The sequence below is a fragment of the Pan paniscus genome, chromosome 5 (genome assembly GCF_029289425.2).
Source record: "Pan paniscus chromosome 5, NHGRI_mPanPan1-v2.0_pri, whole genome shotgun sequence".
In the NCBI taxonomy this organism is placed as follows: domain Eukaryota; kingdom Metazoa; phylum Chordata; class Mammalia; order Primates; family Hominidae; genus Pan; species Pan paniscus.
The window spans coordinates 41,745,082-41,760,390 of NC_073254.2; the positions used below are offsets into that span (position 1 = coordinate 41,745,082).

General features: G+C 36.6%; 1 long non-coding RNA gene and 1 other non-coding gene across 2 annotated transcripts in view; one reads left to right on the forward strand and one right to left on the reverse strand.

Annotated features, from left to right (window-relative positions):
* LOC129397933 (uncharacterized) overlaps positions 1-15,309 on the forward strand; it is a 170,443-nt gene that overhangs the window by 144,105 nt on the left and 11,029 nt on the right. The window lies entirely within an intron of this gene.
* On the reverse strand, positions 10,455-10,645 carry LOC112440314 (U2 spliceosomal RNA). The gene has a single exon (XR_003028475.1). It is a non-coding gene; the product is annotated as a U2 spliceosomal RNA (small nuclear RNA).

Here is a 15,309-nt window from a genome sequence, read left to right on the forward strand (position 1 = left end):
TTATATGATATATCATATATTATTATATGATATATCATATATTATTATATGATATATCATATATTATTATATGATATATCATATATTATTATATGATATATCATATATTATTATATGATATATCATATATTATTATATGATATATCATATATTATATTATACATAATAGATCATATGATTATATAATCATAATATAGCATATATTATATAATCATAATATAGCATATATTATATAATGATATAGCATATATTATATAATGATATAGCATATATTATATTATGATAATAGCATATATTATATTATGATATAGCATATATTATATTATGATATAGCATATATTATATTATAATGATATAGCATATATTATATTATAATGATATAGCATACATTATATGATGATATAGCATATATTATATTATGATGATATAGCATATATTATATAATATATATAAAATATAAATAAAATATAATATATAAAATATATATGATATATTATATATAAATATATGATATATTATATTATATTATATTATAAATACGATAGCTGATATTATATTATATACTATATATGATATATTACACATAAATATATGATACACAATATACGGTATATTTATACAGTATAGTATATATCATATATCGTATATATATGATATAGTGTATATCATATACAGTATATATGATATACACTATATCATATATAGTATATATGATATACACTATATCATATATAGTATATATGATATACACTATATCATATATAGTATACATATGATATAGTATATATCATATATAGTATACATGATATGCTGTATATCATATATAGTATATATATGATATGCTGTATATCATATATAGTATATATATGATATGCTGTATATCATATATATGATATGCTATATATGATATATATAAATATATATGATATACATATAGTATATATGATATACTATATAGTACATATAGTATATATGCTATATATAGTACATATAGTATATATGCTATATATAGTACATATAGTATATATGCTATATATAGTACATATAGTATATGTGATATATATAGTACATATAGTATATATGCTATATAGAGTACATATAGTATATGTGATATGCTATATAGAGTACATATATAGTATACGTGATATGCTATATAGAGTACATATATAGTATACGTGATATGCTATATAGAGTACATATATAGTATACGTGATATGCTATATAGAGTACATATATAGTATATGTGATATGCTATATAGAGTACATATATAGTATATGTGATATGCTATATAGAGTACATATATAGTATATGTGATATGCTATATAGAGTACATATATAGTATATGTGATATGCTATATAGAGTACATATATAGTATATGTGATATGCTATATAGAGTACATATATAGTATATGTGATATGCTATATAGAGTACATATATAGTATATGTGATATGCTATATAGAGTACATATATAGTATATGTGATATGCTATATAGAGTACATATATAGTATATGTGATATGCTATATAGAGTACATATATAGTATATGTGATATGCTATATAGAGTACATATATAGTATATGTGATATGCTATATAGAGTACATATATAGTATATGTGATATGCTATATAGAGTACATATATAGTATATGTGATATGCTAAATAGAGTACATATATAGTATATGTGATATGCTATATAGAGTACATATATAGTATGTATGATATGCTATATATAGTACATATATAGTATGTATGATATGCTATATATCATATCATATACTATTATATATTATATATATCATATCATATATTATATATATGATGTATTATAAATCATATATCATATATTATATATTGTATATCATCCATTAAATGTGATATGTATGATAACCAACCTGACTTTTATTACTTCCTTGCATTTTTAAGAATTATTTTATCACCAATTATTTTATTCTTAAACACCATTGTTTACCTATGTCTGAAAGTTATATAAATAGAATCACATCTCTAGTATTTTTTGTTTTTCCTTAATAATATTCTATAAATTTCATTCTTGTTTTTGTAGATATTTCATCCCTGTTATTATATAGTATGTCATAACATAAACATACTGTAACATATTTATCCTTTGAATGCATTTTCCATTGCTGTGTAAAAAATTACCCTGAAATCTAGTTGCTTAAAACATTTGTTGGCGGCTGGGCATGGTGGCTCACGATTGTAATACCAGCACATTGGGAGGCCAAGGCAGGCGGATCACAAGGTTAAGAGATCGAGACCATCCTGGTCAACGTGGTGAAACCCCGTGTCTACCAAAAATACAAAAATTAGCTGGGTGTGATGACGCGCTCCTGTAGTCCCAGCTACTTGGAAGGCTGAGGAAGGAGAATCGCTTGAACCCGGGAGGCGGAGGTTGCAGTGAGCTGAGGTCGCACCACTGCACTCCAGCCTGATGACAGAGCATGACTCTCTCTCAAAAAAAAAAGAAAAAAGAAAGAAAGAAAAAATTGGCTTCTAATTTCTGTGGGTGAGGATTCTGGGAGTGGCTTAGCTGGGTTCTCTGGCTCAGGGTCGCTCACAAAGCTACAATCAAGGTGGCAGCAGGAGCTTCAGTCATCTCGAGGCTAGACTGGTGAAGGACTGGCTTTCATGATCACTGACATGGTTGTTAACAGCATGTTAGAGTGAGGATGTAAGTACTCACCAACTATTGTCTGGAGGCCACTCTCAGTTCCTTGCCATTTGAAGTCTCCACAGGACTGCTCACAACATAGCAACTTGTTTCATCAGAGCAAGCAATTCAGAAGAGCCAGAGTGAGTACAAGCAAGAGAAAAGTCAGAATCTTTTATAACCTCATTTTGGAAGTGACATCCTATCACTTTTGCTTATGCTGTTCATTGAAAATGTTTCAGTAGGCCTAGCCCACCATTCAAGGGGATGGAATTACACAAGAGCATGATTAACAGGAGCTGGGTATCGTGGGGGGCTCTCTTAGAAGCTGCCTACCACACATTTTAGGTTAATGAAGATTTGTGTTTCTGTTTACTTCTAGGGCGCTTCTTGTACATTTCTTCTGATGCATATGTGCTCACATTGCTGAGTCATAAATTATGGATATGTCATGGGTCTGGCTTTGTTCAATATGATGTTGGTGAGATAGATCCATGTACTCATAGTTCATTTTCACTGTGCTGTACTGTTCCATGGTTTGGACCCCTACAATTTATTTATCCATCCTACTGTCAATTGACCTTTTTTTCAAGTTTTGCCTATTATAAACTACATTTTTGGAGATTTTCCCACATATCTCAGTGCACATTTGCACTGGATATACATACAGAAATGAAATGTTGAGACCTATGATATGCATAATTTATTAGATAATTTTATTAGATATCCCCCAAATTTTCAGAGATAGTATCGTGCACCTGCAGCATACATTAAGTTCCTGTTGCTTCAACTTCTTTCCAAAATTTAATATGGTCAGGCTTTTTAATTTCACTATTTTCCTGGGTGTTAATGGGTCAAAATTGCTTATTTATTCTGTAAATACCTGATTAGTAATGCTGTTAAGTCCTTTTTATATTATTATTACTATTCAATATTTCATTTTGTGAAATGCCTCTTCAAATCACTTGATTTTTGTTTTTCTGTTCCTTTCTTACTGCTGTGTAGTAGTTCTTTCTAGATTTTGACAAGCTCTTTGTTGATTCCATGTGTTATAAACACAATTCTCCTACACTGTAACTTGCCATTTGAACCTCTGAATCTCTTAATAACTTGAGGAACAAAAGATTTTTGTTTTAATGAATCCAAATTTATTTATATGTGTGTATGTGTCATATATTATATATGTACATATGTGTTAGTGTTTTGTGGGTTTTGTTTTACAAATCTTCTGCTCCTTAGAAGTCATAAAGATATTTCCCTTTATTAACATTTAGAAGCTATCTTGTTCTACCTTTTACATTTAGATCTAAAATGCACCTAGAACTGATATTTATGTATAGTGGGAGGGAAAATCACCTGGAATATCTATCTATCTTTCTCTCTCAATTCATTTATCTAGAGATAAGTATATTCATTTTGGTATTAAAATGACCAAGCACTTGGTGGGGCGCAGTGGCTCATGCCTGTAATCCCAGCACTTTGGGAGGACGAGGCAAGTGGATCACTTGAGGTCAGGAGTTCGAGACCAGCCTGCCTAACATGGTGAAAGCCCATCTCTACTAAAAATACAAAAAATTAGCTGGGCGTGGTGGCACACACCTGTAGTCCCAGCTACTCAGGAGGCTGAGGCTCGAGAACTGCTTGAACCCCAGGGGGCAGAGGTTGCAGTGAGCTGAGATTGTGCCACTCTGCTCCAGCCTGGGCGACAGAGAGAAACTCTGTCTCATAAAAAAAAGAAAAAGAAAAAGGCCAATCACCACTTGTTGAAAAAAACCATCTTTTCCCTCTTTGCTCTGCAGACTTACTTTTTCTATCACCAGATGCCCATATATGTGGTTCTTTTCATTTCTCCACTCTCTTCCTCCTATTTATCTAACTTTATAATCTCCCACACTCTTATTTACTATAGCTTTATAAGTCTTGAAATGTGGTAACAGAAAACTTGACCTATTCTTCCCCTTCAAGATTTGCTTGTTCTGTATTGCCTCTCTGTACTTACATATACATTTTGGAATTATTTTGTAAATTTCTGCCAAAAAAAAAGTAAGCTGCTGTGATTTTGGATAATATTTCCTGAATCTGTAGATCAGTTTGATTATAATAGGTATCTTTAAAATTATGAGATCTGGCCACGCACGGTGGCTCACATCTGTAATCTCAGCACTTTGGGAGGAAGAGGTGGACGGATCACTTGAGGTCAGGAGTTCGAGACCAGCCTGGCCAACATGGTGAAACTCCGTCTCTAATAAAAATATGAAAATCAGCTGGGCATGGTGTCACATGCCTGTAATCCCAGCTACTTGGGAGGTTGAGGCACGAGAATCACTTGAATTTGGGAGGCGGAGGTTGCAGTGAGCTGAGACCGCACCACTGCACTCCAGCCTGGGTGACAGAGTGAGATTCTAGCTCAAAAATAGTAATAATATCAAAATAATAAAATAATGAAATCTTACAATGTATATATTACCTTTCAATTATTTAGATTTTCTCTAGTTTATCTCAATAGCATCATACTATTTTTCTACATAGAAATATGGCCAACATTTTACTAGGTATATTTCAGATATCTTTTGGTTTTTGCGCTACTACGTGTGATATTATTTTTTAATTTTTATTTTATTAATACATTACAATTCAACTCATTTCTTATATCTGTTATAGAAAGCCTGATATTGGTCCATTGTGTGGATGCTGATATAAGGAGAAGCAGGCCTGCAGTTAGAAACATCGTATTAGGAAGAGTTAGCCTCACATCAGGTGATGCAGGATACACATATGTGTACAAGACCATAGACCACTAGGAAAACTCAGTCTAAGTTATGACTGAGGCTTCCCTGCTCAACCAGCATGCCTCTTTCATGAAGGATCTAAGCAGTGGTCCTCAACCCACGGTGATTTTGCCCCATTAGGAGACATTTGACAATGTGTAGAGACATTCTTGTTGTCACAACTGGAGAGGAGATGCTACTGGTATCCAGTGGATAAAGGCCAGGGATGTTTCCAAACATCCTCCAATGCAAAGGACAGCTCCCCACAACAAATAATTTTCCAGCCCAAAATGTCAATAGCTTCAAATTTGAGAAACTCTGATACACTATGATATATATTAATATATAAACATATATAGAGAGAAAATATATCAAATGACAATTTTACTCTCTTTTGGATCAATACCCAACTCCTTTGCTGACATTCAAGACCCTCCATGCCCTCTACTTACCTTACTGCTCCTTAGAGTGAAGTTACAGTCTTGCTCACCCATGTCATATGAATTTCTATCTCCAATACATTTCTTAGGATCTTTATGTAACCTACCGTGCACCTTTAGCTTTGACTAATGTATACTTCTTCAAAGACTATTTCCAGGTCTACCATTCTACATAGACTATAGAGAAAAGTGATTATTTGCTTCTCTCAACTCTGATATGTGATGCTTCCTCATATACCCAGCTAATAGGACATTTGCCCAGGTTTACCTTCTTTTGGATGATAGTTCTCAAACTACCCCACTCAGTTGGATAGAGCTGATCTGCTTCTGTCAAATATATACAGAAATATGTAGATCTCTTTTTCTAGCACATGATATCACTGAATAATAATTTGTTCCCAATGTGGTATCTTCTGATAAAATGAGAACTCTAGAAGTTTTTCTTCAAACAGAAAATATGCTGTATGGATTGCATGTTTGTGTCCCCCCCCTCCCAAATTCGCACATTGAAATCCTAACCTCCAATATCATGGTATTAGGAGGTGGGGCCTTTGGGAGGTAATTAGACCATGAGGGTGGAGTCCTCTTGAATGGGATTAGCGCCTTTGTAAAAGAGACTCCAGAGGGCTCTCTTGCCTTCTTTCTGCCAGGTGAGAATACAATGAGAAGTCTGCAACCTGGAAGAGGGCCCTCACCAGAACCTGACCACACTGGCATGCTGATCTCAAACTTTTGGCCTCCAGAACAGAGATAAATAAATTCCTATGGTTTATAAACCACGCAGTCTATGGCTCTTGGTTATAGCAGCCTACACTGACTATAACATATACCAATCAAAACTAATTGTAGGCTGGGTGTGGTGGCTCATGTCTGTAATCCCAGCACTTTGGGAGGCCAAGGCAGGCAGATCACTTGAGATCACAAGCTGGAATTTGAGACCAGCCTGGCCAACATGGTGAAACCGCGTCTCGACTAAAAATACAAAAATTAGCCAGGCATGGTAGCAGGTGCCTGTAATCCCAGCTACTCAGGAGGCTGAGGCAGGAAAATCGCTTGAACCTGGGAGGTGGAGGTTGCAGTGAGCCAAGATGGCTCCACTTAATTGTATACTTACACACTGTGGTGTTCTCTTCCTCTTCTACACATTCTCCACTAAACAGCTTTAATGCAACCCATCCTGGGGCCATAGGAACAAACTCATGCTATTAGACACAACTTGAATCACATATAATAATACTAACAGAATATTTTAAAACACTAACAGAGACCTAGAGTGACACAGAGACAGATTAGCACCTAGAGACACACCATCTGAGAAACAGACATGCCATAAAAGACACAATCACACCCCCACACATTACGAGGGCCAACATGTACCAGACACTGTGCTAAGCACTTTCTAGTCAAATTTACATAACATTCCCATAAAAAATTATGAGACAGGTACAAATAATTTCCACTTAAAAGTGAATAAATCCAAGGCACAAAAACATAATTTTCCCAAGGTCATCAGATGATAAATTGGGGTCGGGGTAGGAATTTTACCTGTCTGGTCTTTGACCTTAATTACTACTCTGAAGTGTCCCCTTCCCCAAGTTATAATGAGGCTGGTTTCTTCTCTTTCTTCAGATCTCAGGTCTAAGAGGCCTTTCAAGATTCCACATTTAAAGAGCCAACATTGCCTTGCTTCATTGTCGTTAAGAACTCACGACTATTTGAAAGTATTTATTATCCTCTACTTTTGTATAGCTGCTTGCCCTTCCAAGAGTTAGGCAAGAGAGACTTCCTTCATCTAGGATTGCCAGATATAGCATATAAAAATATAAAATGCCCACTTAAATTTGAACTTCAGATTTTTAACATATCTCATGCATTATTTGAAAGTTACTTATATTAAATGCTTATATTCATTATTTATTTGAAATTCAAATTTAACAGGGCATCCTATATTTTATGTGGCAACCCTCTCCATCACAGTCAACTCATCTATGGAGTCTTTCATATAGTTGTTTTTTTTGTTTGGTTGGTTGGGTTTTTCTTTTTTTTTCTTTTTCTTTTTTTTTTTTTTTTGAGACGGAGTCTTGCCCTGTCTCCCAGGCTGGAGTGCAATGGCGCAATCTCGGCTCACTGCAACCTCCACCTCCCAGGTTCAAGCGATTCTCCTGCCTCAGCCTCCCCAGTAGCTGGGATTACAGGCGTGTGCCACCAGGCATGCTATTTTTTTTTTTTTTTTGTATCTTTAGTAGAGACAGGGTTTCACCATGTCGGCCAGGCTGGTCTCAAACTCCTGACCTCGTGATCCACCCACCTTGGCCTCCCAAAGTGCTGAGATTACAGGCGTGAGCCACCACGCCCAGCCTCATATAGTTGTTTTTAAATGTATACCTTCAATGTAGAAATACAATAAGTATTTCTATGGCTATGGTTCAGGAAATCCATGTAACTGCTTGAATTGGGTGCAGGAACAGATTTGCAGGGAGAATGTTCATAGATATTTCTAGATAAACAAATGGATCAATTTTTTTTACCTTTGCTCTCTCACCAAGTGAGCACTAGCTCCTTTTTATGTAGGATTTTTCCTTAGAACTTTCTCAGACTTGGTGATTCCCCAGCTCTTCTTACATAAACCTCCTCCTTAACTCCCTTTGCCTTATAGAAAGACATAGAGAGACAATGTGTTTGTGAAAGCAGTCTGAAGATGTGGATCCTCATGGTGGACTCACCGCCCACTGTGTCTTGTTTCTCCTTTCATTCCAGGCTTCTAGTTCCTAATTTTTCTCATAAGCAAAATATTATAAACCGTTCAGATTCTTGAAGCAATAGCAAAATAATTCATACAAAATTACTTGTAGGTTCTCAAAAGCAAGAGAAGTGCCTCTCACATTCAGATGATATGTGCCTCTCACATTCAGAAACAGACACACAAGAAGGCATCAAGCACAGAACAGGAATTGAAGTTATTGCCAGGACTAGTATCTTTTGGAACTCAATTGCCTTAATACAGGTCCAGGAAAATGTATACCCACAAAATAAGCATATCCCTACAACCGGCAGACTAGGTGGAAATGGTAAGAGGAAATGTTTTGGGAACTCACTTCTACAACTCCCCTGATGTGGTTCTTAAGTGTGGTGGCATATCCAGAATGGATGATATGACCAGGCATCTGCTTCACCAATACTGGGGCCTATTGCTGAGTTGGGAACAGAGTTAGGGAAATTACATATTCTCCTGGGATACAAATACTAGATAAGTAATTAGATTATTTGATATAATTTTCCTTTGTGTTGTGGAGAACGAAATGAGGCCATAAGTACATAAACAAGGGAGGTCCTTAACCTGGGAGGTCAGGAGAAATATCCCAGGGTAGGTGGCATCAAAGCCATAAACTGAAGGAATGAGAAGATGTGGAGGCATAAATATTCAATACTTTTTGACCAACATCTGTCTGATAGGATCAAGTCCCTACTCTGGAGAAGCCTCCATCTTATTGGGAGTTACTTTTTCAACTTTACATAGTAGAAATATTTTCTAGTTTGTCATTTGTTTTCTATCCTTATTTGCTGATATCTGTTAAAACATTTTAAATGCATACATACTAAACTTTCCTTTTTGTGTTTTTATTACGTTCAGAATGAAATGCAAAACACAAATCAAAATAAGTAGTTTTCTGTATTTTTCAACCTGAAGAAATTATATTACCATTGCATGCATCAAGTCTTTCCTTTTCAACATTAAATGCATTGTTACTGTTTGCACACTTCCTATACAAAATAGGTGCTAAGAAAAATTTGGGGTGATAGAACATATATAACCTGCAAAAGTACCACCCACAAATCCTATAGGCCTATATAGGCTGTTTATTTTTATCGACTTTTTAATGGAAATCCAGTCAAAGGAGAAAGCAGTTGAGATGGGTGTGGCAGAATGTGAGTGAAAGGTGTGATCTCACCAGTCCCAACAAAAGGAGAACATCAGACCAGAGCCCTTCAGGTGCACTTGGGAGGCTTCAAAGTTGGATGCCTGAGGAGAGCTCCTCAGTGTAAAAGAAGGTGAGTTTTAATTCTTGCATTATTTCTATGTTTTATTAGAAGTCACTTCAATGAGGGATATGTGTTTATTATGGGGAACTTTTTTTTTCTTTTAAAGACTAAGTAGACAGACTAGGAAGTATAGGAATTGTCTCACATCATTTTTTTAAATGAAATTCCTCTGCCCCCTAAACCTTGAAAATTTTTTGGATAAAACATTACTAAGGATTCTGGGGAGTTGTCCTTAAAAATATAAATGCTTGTATCACATCATGGAACTATTTAATGTTATGTCAATATTATTTGTTGGACCTAGACTAAAATGGAAAGTCATAGAAACATGGACCATAGTTTATAGAGCTTAAAAATCTTATAAGGCACTCAGGTGTTAGGCAAAAATGACACTAAAGAATAGTATAATTATAAGTAGATGTGGTTAATTAAATAAAAACAAGACTGGCCCCTTTCTAAAGCAGTTATTTATAGGTATGAATCATATTTCACTTGTAATCTCTTGCTACCATTTAAAAAAAATTTCCCCCAGAGGAGGATGCACCATTTTGGAAATACTGCAATACCAAGATGATGTGTGGAGTGGACAGAGGAAGTTGCTATTCTATCTCCTACTTCCAAAAGTCCATTTAATATATTGTTCCTTGGATACAGGATATATCAGATATTAAATTGATAAGAACAAACATTACACTTGATGTTAGCCAAAAGGCCGAGAAGCAATTTCTGTTATATTTAACTCCTAATTTTGGCCTAAGTACTGTCAAAGTCAAAATAAAATATAGAGATGAATCTCTAAACATTTTATTTGGGAATCACAAAATTGCAATTCGAGACATATGCACAGACTGGGGTGGTCCTCGGTATGTCTGAAGAACAGAGAAAGTTGGAGATTTTACTAGAAAGAGAAACGTTATATATTGTTTTGAAAGAAAGCTAATTGGCACTAGAGAAGCTCTTGGGAGCTGGCAAGCTCTGACCTGCAAGTGACAGTAGTAAGTAAAATGTCTTAGAGTCACCAAAAGTCATTTCAGCATCTACTAGGTAAAACTAGTCTTAGGAATAAAGCAAGCCATTTCAGCAGCTGAGCTTATGGAAAAGGTAAGAACCACATGAATGATGGTAGAGATCCCTTTACTGAATTCCATTAGCAGGGACAAAAGAGGTCTTTACCAGGAAAAACTGTCTGGAATGGTAGAGCAGAAAAACTACCATTAAGAAGAAGAAAATTTATGCTTTTATGCTGACCCACAGCATCATATTTCCACCTCTGGCTGCATGTTGGTTCTTTTAAATAGGTAGTGGAGGTCTTCTACCAGTTCACAAGTGTAGGTATGCTGGTCAAGTGTGCTCAGCTAATAACTCCATGAAGTTTAACATTCCAAAGGATTCGTTAACAGCACCTAATAAGAACCTTTTTAAAACAGCTAGAAGTGGTGATACTAGGAGCTGCAAGATTTTGCAACCTTGTGATTTTTATAGTTTTAATACACCCCAGCAATAAGCCAGTGTCTTAAACTAGGATTTGATTCTGTTCACATTTGTCAGAAAGAGTTAAGAGACCCAAAATATTTTGTTGATACAGAACTACAGGTCATTGTAACCGATAGTTACTTATTTAACCAAAATGATCATCAAAAGACTTTAAAGGCAATACAGAAAGTTACACAGATGTAAAAACCTTAATCCTTGTAAATTTCAGTTTTCGTTAAGCAATCACAAACCTAATAAAGACAACACAGGAACTATCTTGATAATATTTAAAACCAGGCTTCTCAGCCGGGCATGGTGGCTCACGCCTGTAATCCCAGCACTTTGAGATGCCGAGGCGGGCGGATCACGAGGTCAGGAGATTGAGTCCATCCTGGCTAACATGGTGAAACCCCATCTCTACTAAAAATACAAAAAATTAGCTGGGCATGGTGGCAGGTGCCTGTAGTCCCAGCTACTCGGGAGGCTGAGGCAGGAGAATGGCGTGAACCCAGGAGGCAGAGCTTGCAGTGAGCAGAGATTGTGCCACTGCACTCCAGCCTGGGTGACAGAGCAAGACTCTGACTCAAAAAAAAAAAAAAAAAAAAAAAATCAGGCTTCTCAAAGGGACAAAAAGCTAAAAGCACTTCTGAGATATGAATCTGAGTTTTCAAAAAAAAAAAAGCTATAGAATTGAAAAGCAAAATTTTTATTAATTTCATTAAGAGCAAATCAATACCTTAAGAAAACCATGTTTTTTTTTGTTTGTTTTTTGGTTTTTGGTTTTTAGTTTTTTTGAGATGGAGTCTCGCTCTGTCGCTCAGGCTAGAGTGCAGTGACACAATCTCGGCTCACTGCGGCCTCTGCCTCCTGGGTTCAAGTGATTCTCCTGCCTCAGCCTCCTGAGCAGCTGGGACTAGAGGCACGCACCACCATGCCCTGCTAATTTTTGTATTTTTAATAGAGATGGGGTTTCACCATATTGGCCAGGCTGGTCTCAAACTCCTGACCTTGTGATCCACCTGCCTTGGCCTCCCAAAGTGCTGGGATTACAGGTGCAACCCACCGTGCCTGGCCAGAAAACCTTGTTTTAAAAGAGGGGACCATTCTTTAGAAAGACTATTATAAACAGTTCCCTTTTAATTATTCCTAAGAATCATATACAAAATTCCTTTTATATATTCCCCTTCACAAACCTTGTCACAACTTACAAAGACCATCTGTGATATGCTTGGACTTTCTGACTTGTCCTATACTACCTCTTCCTTAAATACCTAGTAATTTGACTCTAGAACAAGAGTTTACCATATAAGATTTTCTTTTTGTACTGCAATAGTCCTCTCATATTGATTTTTTAAAATTGAAGATCCTTTTTCATATAGTTATGCTCTTTTCTTTATAACCTTCCTTTATACAATTATTCTTTATGACCTTCCTTACCAAAAATACATCTCCACATCCATAACTTTCTTCACATCTCTCCTACTTATAGATTCCTTATTTCATAACCTTTTCTAATCCATAATTTGAATCAACCTTTATATAGTTTCTGAATTTGACAAAATTATTATCTCAATAAGAACACATTTTAACTAAATATTTTTATTTGCCACTTCAAAAGTTACCTAAGGCTCTTCCATGGAGATGGTAAGGTGTCCAGTGGGAGCTGTGGGGGACCTTGGGCCCCGTCGGTCTTGTTTTCTTGGCCATTATGGGTTTGGGTAGCCTAGGCTCCCTTTGAAGCTTGGAACAGTCCCTTTTTCAATGGCCCTCTTGCTTACAGAAGGCACAGTGATATTGGCCCTGGGGCCAGCAAGTTCAGGGCTCTCATCTGGGCATCTGAGATGCTGATCTCAAATCTCCTCAGGCTGGCTAACCCTGAGGTGGGAGAGGGTGCTTAAAGTAGTCACTAACAATTGCATTTTGGAGATTATTTCTTTTGGTTCTCTCTGCCTGTTTTGACCTGTGCCTATTGTTGTAAACTGGAAAGGCCATATTTAAAAATTGGCTTATAGGAGTTTGCGTTTCCCCTTTCTGCCTGTTATAGCTTCCTCCTAACATCAAGGACAGACTGAGTGATAAAAGAGTTTGCCTTTCTGGGGAGTCTGTCCTGCAATATTTCCTGAGTGCCTCAACCAAACAGCCCTGACTAGAATAGGATTTTTATCCTCCCCTACAGTTACTTCTCTAACCTTGTCATAATTAACTGGATTAAGCACACTTTCATATCTTCTATTAAACAAGTTACCTATGATTTCTACATTTGAGATCTCAGGAACCCCTCTGGTAATCCCACTGGGGGTCCAAATCTGGAAGTACACTCCCACATACAATAAATGGCATGATCCTGGTTACAAGCAGCCATTCCATCAGCATATGCCCAGGTAGTATTCAAAAATCCCTTGTTTCTCCTCTACAGCACAGCAGCTGGACACTATTTGCAAGTCATGCCAAGTTACATCAAACTATAAACTTCCCTGGATCCTCTGATACCAGCCAATGTTTCCCTTGCATGAAGCTAAATCAGACATGGAAAAAGGCACAAGTACTGTTCCCGCCATTAGCAACGTCTCAACCTCTCACAATAGATGTAAGTTTGATTTTAAGGGCTGATAGGACTTTATCACTCCTGATTAGACTGGTTGGACTTATTTCCTCAGGCAGTATGGCATATAGGCTGGAGCTAGTTTGTTAAAGCAGAGGGGTGCCTGATGAACTTGGGATGGAATCCTATAGTGGAGAACTGGCAGGACCCCTTCCTCATATTAAGGCACCAAGGAGGCTCCAGGGAGAGTGAACCATTTTTAGGCCAAATTTCTTGGGAAATTAATTTGTACTAAACAGTGTTATAATAGAAGATGAGTTTTTAAGACATCAAATTTGAATTTGCTTTAGTTGCCTAAAAGGCACCCTAGCAGCAAGTGTTTCAGGACGCTCACTGTTGTTATGTCTACCAGAGATACCTACTAAACCCAGAAATTCTTCCAAGTCCAGAGAGTCCAGTTACTTTTCCTTTCAAATTTCCACCTCCCTTTTCTTCAAGAGCAGTAGGGCAATTACCACTGACTCCTGCCAAAAGAACATGGGTATCAAGAAGTAGGTGCCACAAAAGTGAAAGATGAGTGGGCAGTGGGCTGGCAACTACCATCACTAGCTAATGGAATGTTACAAAGAAGGCACTTTAAGTATGGAAGTAAAAAAACGCTGACCAAATTAAGAACCCTTAGTGGAAATTTAAACCCCAATCTTAGAAAGGTGACCAAAAAACAAAGCCCCTAGGGCAGGACTCTCAATTCTAATGCCACGTAGAGTGGGACTGACAATAACCCAATAAATTCCCCCTAGAGTGGGACTCTAACCCAATCCTAGAAGGAACATGGCTCTGACATACAACCATGCATTTAGGAACTGAATGGTAATATCAAGTAGCCAGTCATTAGAGATTTAATAGACAATGGTCAAAAACGGGGCAATGGGGACATAATCTGAACATGGGACTAGCTGGAGGCCCCACTTTCATTTCCTGGTTTACCCAGAAAGGTCAATATGACAGGGAAATCACAGAAACCACATGGTGCCAATTGGCCATTAATTTGGGTCTAGGCAAAGGTTTCCAAAGCTTCAGTGTACAACCAGTTAGTCACCAAGAAAACATGGCTCTGAAAAGAGCCTTTGGCTAGTATATAGCATTACAGTATCACAACTCCAGACTTTATCTTGATGGTCAACCGCCTCATCTTGATGCTCCCTTCATGGTCTCTTCATTTTGATGGTTCCTTCCTTCAGGGTCACCAGGCTGACACAGGTGAACCCCAAAATTGGGACTTAACCCTGGAGGGCTTTTGGCTTCAGAGTTAATTTAAAAACACTTCCTAGACCAAAAGTGTACAGCAAACTGCTCCATAAACAAAGGGCGAC